Source organism: Heloderma suspectum, chromosome 13, assembly GCF_057233095.1.
Source record: "Heloderma suspectum isolate Gila_16-S chromosome 13, 16-S_ref, whole genome shotgun sequence".
Lineage (NCBI taxonomy): Eukaryota > Metazoa > Chordata > Lepidosauria > Squamata > Helodermatidae > Heloderma > Heloderma suspectum.
This window is the reverse complement of record NC_139470.1, coordinates 30,266,385-30,276,038: the sequence shown is the minus strand read 5'-3', so window position 1 is coordinate 30,276,038 and position 9,654 is coordinate 30,266,385.

The following is a 9,654-nucleotide window of genomic DNA, read 5'->3' as shown; positions in this document are numbered from 1 at the left end:
AAACATGTAATGGGGTTTCAGGTCCCCTGTAATCTACCCCCCCCCATCTGGAGACATGCTGCATGAGACATTTCGGGGCCCACCCCCTCTACCCTGTAAGGGAAACTAGTGATAGAAGTTGATTCTTTCAAAAATGATTCGGACAAAAATAAAATAATAATAATAATAATAATAATAATAATAAAAAAGGGAATAGTTTTCCCTACATATAAATGCACAAAGTCGGGGGTGTCCCCTACCACCCCATCATGTTTATTTTTTAAAAAGGGATACCTATGTATCCATAATTTTAAAGACAGTTATTGAGATTTTTCTTTCTTTTTCTCCAATATCAGATGTTTACATTAATGCTTTTTTTTTTTTTTTAACCAAGCTGCTAACAGCATATGTGAGAGGACTAGACCATTCCGCCCCCCCCCCCCCAAGGGCAGGCCATGTAAGATTTTTACAAAATCTAAGTGGCACTTAAGGAGTGTTTTACTTTTTAAATACTCTTGAAGGTTTTACTTGCAGCCCTTGTGATTTCTATGTTTAATGATTCTTTCAAAAACTATTCTGACAAAACAAAACAAAACAAAAAATGCAGCAGTTTTCAAATGAGCCATTTTATTCAGAGTTTTGCTTTACACATGTAAGAAAATATTTATAGGACCTATTTCTAATCACTTTCATTACATAATTTAAAAATACATGATCAGTATTTTTCAGGGTTTTATCCAGCAGTTTCAGAGCTCTGTGTGAACGCCCAATTTTAGTCACCCAAATTAAAACTTTATTGATACACTCTTGTGTTAGCTCGAGACAGTTTAAACTGTATCCAATTAGAGTAATAATATACAGTATACTTTTAAAACATATTTTCCCACATACAATTCTCAGCTTTCTAGAGATGACGCTCTTTGGCCAAGATAAGCATTCATGTGAGGATTGTCCTGGTGCTTGGATTATACATCCAATACATGTATCATGTAGATATTCAATTAAGCAGTGCTTCAGAATTCCAATTGGATCACAGATATCCAATGTGTCCTCAGCTCAGGAAGGGCGAGGGAATCACACCAGTACAACATGCAAATGCACAAATCCAGTGTACGAAAACTGTGGGGAAACATGAAAGCATTGAAAGTTTCTGGGGTGTTGCGATTTTCAGAACTAATCACCAGGTATTTGAAATGGCCATAAAAGGCTCAGAATGCTTTTTTCCATTCATCCACTTCCCAGATGCACACCAGCTTTAAGGACCACTTAAGGTGAGCTTAGTAAACAGGTTAGCCCACTGAAGGAGCTCCAAGAGGGGCTCAGGAGATTTTGCCACCCCAATCGGAGATCTCTTCCAAAGGATCTGGGGACATAACGTCAGGCCTGAGCTGAAGAAATTCAGAGGGTGTGACTGTCTTTCTTTGAGGAAGGGATAACCACAGGTGCACACAGATGCCTAGAAATGGGGGCAAGTTTTTCCAGGTACTGGATGACTTGCACCAGGCGGATCTGAGCTCCAAGACCTCTCTGGGAACAGAAGGAACTGGGGTTTCATAAATCCTTCCTTCCCTCTGACCATCATCACCTCCCTCCCTGCCAAACTAAAAGGAAAGCCCTCTTGCTCTTTTGCCATTCCTGTCCAGTTACGGTTCCCATGGATTTGACTTGTCTCTGGATCATGATTTTAGCAACAGAGCCTGACCCACAGCAATTCAGCAGGGCAACCTTTTCTCCAACATTTTGTCTCCATGCCAGGAAAAGATTCACACTGCTGCATTTGTCTGAGTGTCCAGACTGGTGTTTGAGGCACCTGATGAGACTGAGGCAACCTGGGGGAAGGGGGAAGCAGTCCATCTTCACTGACAGTGCAGGGGTTGCAGGCACTGGTGTCCTCTGGTCTTCAGTTACAAAGAACATTCCCAGGGCCATCAAATTCTGCCCCAAGAAGGCCTGGATTCTGCAGGATTTGAGATGATGCAAAGCCCACAAATGTGCATAGATTTGTTGATTCTGTGAATTCCTTTATTCATAAAGAACACCTTATTAAACACCATACATAGCCAACGCTGAAACAATGATATGTACAAACTGCCCAGCTGACCAGGCCTACAACGGATTAAAACTCCAATTTGTAGCTACCACTAGTCAGAAAGTAAATTATCACTGCCTTTTAGGGATGGGAGAACCAGGGTGTTCGAGGTTGCAAAATTTCTCTGAACTTCACTTCAGAGCTCAGGACGGCTCACTCCTCTTCTCAATTGGGACCTGTTTCTCTCAGTTCATTTGGATGGGAAAAGTGTTCATTGCTCTGCACACTTTTCCTCCATTGTTTAAAGTGTGTAAATGGGAATTTTAAAAAGTGTGCATTTTGAAAAGAGTGCATTTTTTCAAGTGTGCATTTTTTTAACACAAACACAAGATCAGGAATTTGCTGATACTTTCAGAGAACACATGCTCCCATCCAAGTTTGTGTTCAGAGTTGTGAACAGGGCAGTTTCCACAGTGATTTGCAAACTGAAACAAAATTCTCATACATCCCAGCTGCCTTTTCCACATGGAAATCACTTCAATTCACCCATCCCTTTCAGAATATGAGACTCTCCTCTATCCATGCAGACCCTCTCTGCTTGTGTTCTGAAAGCCCACTTCACAGAGGCTGGCCTTGAACACTGTGGTGACACAGTGGCTGGGTTCCAGCTTCCATGATGATGGAGAGTTCTAAAAGGTGCCTCCAGAGACAGTTGACCTCATGGCAGAATCTTTAGATGTTGAGTGTATTTGCTATAATGGCTGCTCAACACCAAAATGGATGGCAACAGCCAAATTGCCAAATGTTCAGTGACGGTGGAGGGAGATGGCTAGAGGGAGGTCAGGGAAGAGACTGGGGACTGAAGAGGAGGTCCCTGGCTTTTGATGGCTTAGCGGTACCAGCATAGGTACCCCTAAGTGTTTTTGTGTTTTTATTGCTTTTAATATTTTAACTGTTTTTATGTATTTTATTGCTATAAGCTGCCTTGGGAGGGATTCTATCCTGAAGGGCGGCCAAGAAATGTTTTAAATAAAAACAAAAGGGCAGGATGAGGTATTGCGGACAGTTCACAGGAAGAAGGCAGGGCCTTCTCAAACCTCCCTTAGCAGGCAGGGCTGCACTCCTCTTTACGGCATGCGGGATTGTGGGGTACAGTGACCATCTGGTGCCCTCCCATTGATTGCACACCTTTCTCCTTGTCAGCCTAGGAGCTGATGGATATGACCCCTGCTCTCCCCGAATTCATCGCCTCCCAGCAGTCCCTGTGTTTCCTTCCCCCATCCTATCTGCCTCCGTCTTTCCTCCTCTGACTTTCCTCCATTCTTCCCATGACCACAAGGCAAGGAAATATTTAACTGCATATCTGAGATCTCCTTTAACAGGCAGGGCTGTACCTTCCTTATGGGATGTGGGGTTGTAGGGTACAGAGGTCAACTGGTGCCCTGCCATTAATTAATTAATTAATTAATTAATTGCCCACCTTTCTCCTTGTCGTTCTAGGAGCCGATGGACACATCCCCAGCCCCCTCCTTTTCTCTTTCAACTTATCCAGTCCCGATCATCCACGGTGTCCAAAGCCTCATCTCCAGTGACCACCAGGCAAGGAAATGTTTGGCCTGTCTCAAACCTCCCTTAAGAGGTGGGGCTGCACCTCTCCTTAAGGCATTGGTGACTGTGGGGTACAGAGAACTTCTGGTGTTCCCCCATTGATTGCACACCTCTCTGCTTTTCCTCCTAGGAGCACCCCTGCTCCCATTCCACCTTCTCTCACCCCAGGAGCCACCATCCTTCCTTCCTCCATCTGTCCTCGCCGCCTTCTCTGCCGCTGTCCTCGCTGCCACCACCGTCCTCACCGCTGCCAACTGCTGACTCTTACTGCAGGGAGTTGCCATTTTTAAAATGGCAACCTCCTGGAACTTCCTGGCGGCTGGATTAACCCTCTCTTCTGCCTTCAAAATCACTGTCCCAGCTGCAGGCGCCTTCCTGTTCCCCCCACACCTGGGCAAATACCTGTGGGAGCATTATGAAACCACCCAGGGGGAAAGGACTAATCACCTCCTTCCTCAGCTCCACTGCTGTGATCCAAGTGCTCCCCCCATCCCCACCCCTCCTTTTCCCTTAAGAAGAGTTGCTAAGTAGGCTTAAAATGCTGCTGGTGGAAGTGATGTAGGAATGGCCATTGCCCAGTATGTATCCCATGCTTTCTAGGCATAAGGTGCTAGGTCCAATCCACAGCATCTTTGGAGAGTCCTGTCAAAGTTCCTGTCTGAAACCCCGGAGAACTACTTCCAGTTCTTGGCTGGTTTGCATTGGATTGGACAAAACAGCTCGCAGTTAGCAGCAATGAGTCAATGGAGATAAGTTGCCCCCTTGGTCGACCAACGCCAGCTCTCTGTAGCATGAAGAAGCCTTGCGCTCCATTGACTTCCATGCTGCCGTGCTGCACATTTGGCGTAAAAGGGAAGCTTCAGGTGAAACCTGAAATAAGCAGAGTGTGTGATGTCACCTCTTTATAAGCTTATGCTCATCCTGGCCAAGTTGAAACAGGAACAGCAAAACCCCAAAGAATTTTGGAATTTGTGGTCTGATACAGCAGAGACCTGTGCCACTGAAACTGAGATATCAACGTGCTGGAGAAGGAGGTCTCAGAGCCTGCACAAAAAGCAGGAAGGAGCACACTGGGCACGGTGAAACTTGGCAGATCGTCAGCTCAGGATAGCTTCTGATTTTATTTATCAATGGAGCCAGATTTTCAGGGCCAGGAAGTTCATCTTATTAAAAAGAGAGAGAGAAAGAATCGGAAGCTTGGAGGGAGGGGGCAGCAGAGCATGTGAGCAAGAAGAAAGACGTGGGTTGAGTGAGTTCCTCAACAATAAACCACAAAACTACTAAACAAAGTATTTCTAAATCTAAACTTATCACAAATAGAAGGCATAAACAGCAAACTGGCAAGTACAGCTGAATGTAGAGGAAAAACATTACTGGATGTCTTTAAAGGTAAAGAAGCGGGCCTGCCAGAAGAAGTAATAAAACAGCCTTGCCAGATGGCGCCCGGCCAGCAGAAAACTACAAACGAATCCCCAGTGGAGGAACCGCTAGAGTGGAGAGCTGATCTGGCTTCCCAATTTACCAAGTTTAAAGAAGAAATGTTAGAAAACTGGAATGACATTTTGGAAAAAAATGGGAAGACACTCATGCTAGAGTAGAGGTGGTTGAAAGTACAGCCTCAGAAGCATTTAACCTTGCAGCTGCAGCAAAGAATAAAATTGAACAATTACAACAAGAAAATATTCAGGTTGAAATTAGAACAAGCAGAAAATCAGAGCAGACGTATTAATGTGAGAATCTGAGGACTGATAGAATCAGCAGTAACTGGGGAACCAAAATCCTTTTTAGCACAATGGATGTCATCATTACTAGCTGACTTTCAAATAAAATAAGGTTTTGAAAGAGCACACAGAGCATTAAGACCAAAAAGTGTAAATGCTGACGGACCTTGCGATATAATAATCTGCTTTGCAAGATATACAAAGAAGGAAGAATTTATACAAAAGATAAAATCTGTAAAAGACACACAGTTTAATGGAAAGACTGTTTCTAGTAAATGGATGAAATGAGTTTTGCCTATTTACTAGAAAGCTACGAGAAGCCGATATTCGCTACCGGTGGGGCTTTCCTTTCAGCATTACAATTAATCACAATGGCGGCCATTATGTGGCAATGCCTTAAAAAGAAATGGCAGAGACATTCAAAGCTCTGAAAATAGGCTTGCCTATAGAATTTGCATCAGAAAGAATCCTGAAAGGAGGAAGCACGAGAAATGGAACAGGAGGAATAGGAGTTAGTTCAAAGACAGAAAACACTGAGAAGAAAACCAACAGAATCTGATAGAGGAGTTCCTAGCAGCAAGACCACAAAGAACAATTCAGTCTAAGAAGAAATAAACTCCTAAAAAGTGTAAGAGAGCTGTGTACTAGCAAAGGGACTGTGAGTAACATCATACATAGAAATCCAGTTAAGTTAAGATGAAGAAGAAGACAAGAGAAAAGCTGTTTATTATGCAACTTTATACTTTAAAAGTCGAGGATGTCTCACAGAAGACTCAGGTATTGTTTGTTGTTTATTCGGTCAGTCGCTTCCGACTCTTCGTGACCTCATGGACCAGCCCACGCCAGAGCTTCCTGTCGGCCATCGCCACCCCCAGCTCCCCCAAGGTCGAGTCCGTCACCTCCAGAATATCATCCATCCACCTTGCCCTTGGTCGGCCCCTCTTCCTTTGGCCTTCCACTTTCCCTAGCATCAGCATCTTCTCCAGGGTATCCTGTCTTCTCATCACGTGGCCAAAGTACTTCAGTTTTGCCTTTCATATCCTTCTCTCAAGTGAGCAGTCTGGCTTTATTTCCTGGAGTATGGACTGGTTTGATCTCCTTGCAGTCCAAGGCACTCTCAGAATTTTCCTCCAGCTGTATAACCACTGTTAATATCTAATAGCATTATATATCTTGTTCACTGTAAACTCAGGGAAGCTTCTTTAAAAAGAAAACCTGGGTGAGATATGATCACCCAGGAAGACCTCTCCTGTGTTAAAACAGGGGGTTCTGGGGAAAAGCCATGGGGTCCTGGGGAAAAGCCCTATGGGGTTATGGGGAAAAGCCCTATGGGGTCTAACAGCACATGTTGGGGAAATGTTGCAGAAGGCCCCGGGGAGGGAGGGGAAGCGGAAGGGGAGTTGAGGGATTGTTCGCTCAAGGTTTCAGTAGCTTTGCTGTTGTTTAAGCTGCAAAGTAATCTATATTTGATGGTCCAATATATATGAGTACTAGAAATATAAATGATAATATAAGTAATTTACAAATAAGTACCTCGAATATTGAAGCAGGAGGGACAATACTAAAACGAAATCAATTACGGAATTACTAAAAGAGGTTTTGGAAGGGATTCACCTTCCAGGGATTAGATGATTGGTATGCCGTGGTCTGGCAAACTGCCATAATGGAAAAAATATCGCACAAGTTGAAAGTGGCCAGGGATCAAAGTAAACACGATTCATTCCATGCGATATGTAGGGATGTACGAAGCACTTACCTGGTTTCATCCAGGGACATCCGCGGTGGGGGGGGAGGCGCTCTGTCCCTCCCCCTGAAATTCTCCCCGGCTGGCTCCGCTCCGTGGCGACTCCACAGTGCTGCTGGCCGGGGCTGCTGGCTGGGGCCGCCTGCAGCCGGACATCCAGCCACTGGGCTGCGCAGGGACGCAAATGGCGGCCACCGTAGCCGCCGCCATTTGCGTCCCTGTCTTTTGCCGTGATAGGCTACGTATATATTTACATAGCCTATCACGGTGAAAGACAGGGGCGCAAATGGTGTAGCAGCCGCCATTTGCGCCCCTGTCTTTTGCCGTGATAAGCTACGTAAATATTTATGTAGCCTATCACGGCGAAAAACAGGAACGCAAATGCCGGCGGCTACGGCAGCCGCCATTTGCATTCCCTTTTTTGCCATGATAGGCTACGTAAATATTTACATAGCTTATCACGGCCTCCGCAGGGACGCAAATGGCATCCCTGCGTTAGCCGTGATAGGCTATGTAAGTATTTACGTAGCCTATCACGGCAATAATGAAGAAGCGAATGGTGGCCGCAGTCACGGCTGCCATTCGCAAAGCAGCGCAAATGGCACCAGGTAAGTGCTCCGTTTCGCGCGCCTTTCGCGGGGTGGTGGGGCGGGGGGCCTCGTTTCGCCACGGATTTCAGGGGGCCGAATGCACTGGCATTCGGCCTCACTGAGATCTGTGGTGGAATTCTCCAACATCCCTAGAGATATCGTTTGACTTTATTGCATATACGAACAGAACAGAACATCAATATCTGATTCCCTCGCACCACAAAACCCTATGGCTTTTATAAGGAAGAAAATAGATGAAGTATAATCTTGAGTCCGTCCGATAAAATATCTAGTAGCACTGATAAGAATTACCTGTGACCTCTGTACAGCCATTAAGATATAACTGTAAGAAGAAAAAAATCCTGATGGAATTTGTTTTATTTAGTTTAGTTTCTATTTTGATTTGGTTTGGTTTTATTTTGCTTTGTTTATATTACTGAAATTCAGTAAAAATCTGTATTAAAAAAAAAGAACCATGGGCTAAGGGAAGTGTGGGGAGAATGTAATCCCAAATGGGTATAGTTTTACTTTTTACTCAGAAGTACATGATATTTACTCAAGAATTGATGCTACCCTAATATCAGAAGGAGAATGATCTAATGTGAGTAGCACCACAATTAATATGATTAAAGTCACGGATCATGCTATTCTAAACTTACATCCAACCTTATTAGCAACTGAATCAAGTAGGAAAAAAATACAGGAAAATTTAGAACTGTATATAAAAGAGAACACATTGGAAGGTATTTCCTCTATGCTCAGATGGGAAACACTAAAATGTTGTAATTTGTGGAATATACATACAAGAATTAAAATAAAAAAACAAAGGAGCAAAAACAGTTTGGATTTAGAAATTCAAGAACTTACTGATAGATACAGACAATACGGATCAATCAAAAGTAGGACAGAATTTGAACAAAAATGTAAAGAATTGGATACATTAGATATAAATAAGACAACGACGAACTTGTTATACCTTAAATCAAAATATTGTGAATTTGATGGGAAAGGGTCCAAATTATTAGCCAATAGGGTCAGAAATCATAGAATGAAGAATAGAATTGTAGCCATAAAGAATTCAGAAGGTGACAGAATATTTGATTTACCCAAAATAAAAAAGAATGTGTATTTTTTTTAAAAAATACATTTATAAAACGATTAATATAGATCAGATAAAGTTAGAAGAATATCAGAAAAAAACAAACAAAAGTAAACCAAATGGTTTTACAAGATAGTTTAATTCTGGAGGAAAGAATCTCAGTTGATGAAATCAAATATGTGATCTCAAACCTAAAAACACAGAAATCACCAGTTGTAGATGGATATACTGCTGAATTTTTCAAGCATTTTAAAGACAATTTAATTCCACAACTACATGAATAATTTAATGTAATTCTGGAAGGACCTCACTCCCAGAAACGTGGAAAAAGTCATGCATAGCACTCTTACTCAAACCAGGGAAAGACCCATTAAATCCCGATTCATAGAATCAGAATAGTAGGGTTGGGAGGGGCCTACAAGACCATCGAGTCCGACCCCCTGCTCCATGCAGGAATCCAAGTCAGAGCATCCCTGGCAGGTGGCTGTCCAGCCTCGTCTTGAACGCCTCCAGTGTGGGATTGCCCACCGCCTCCCTCGGTAATTGGTTCCATTGCTGATTCTTACTGGTCAATCCATTTATTAATGCAGATTATAAAATCTTTGCCTTAGTGTTGAATAATAGAATTAAAAATTATATAGAAAAATTAATAAATGCAGATCAATTTGTTTTTATACCAAATGGACATATTTCTGATCCAGTTAGAAGGGTTTCTAGGTTGATGGGGTATTGTAAACAAAACTGGAGAGAGAGAGAGAGAGAGAGAGAGAGAGAGATTTATTTATAGCTTTTGACAGTGTTAACTGGAAATGTCTAAAAAATGCATTGAAATTTTATAAATTTGGTCCCAAATTTTCCAGTGCCATTGGTGCCATATATTCCCC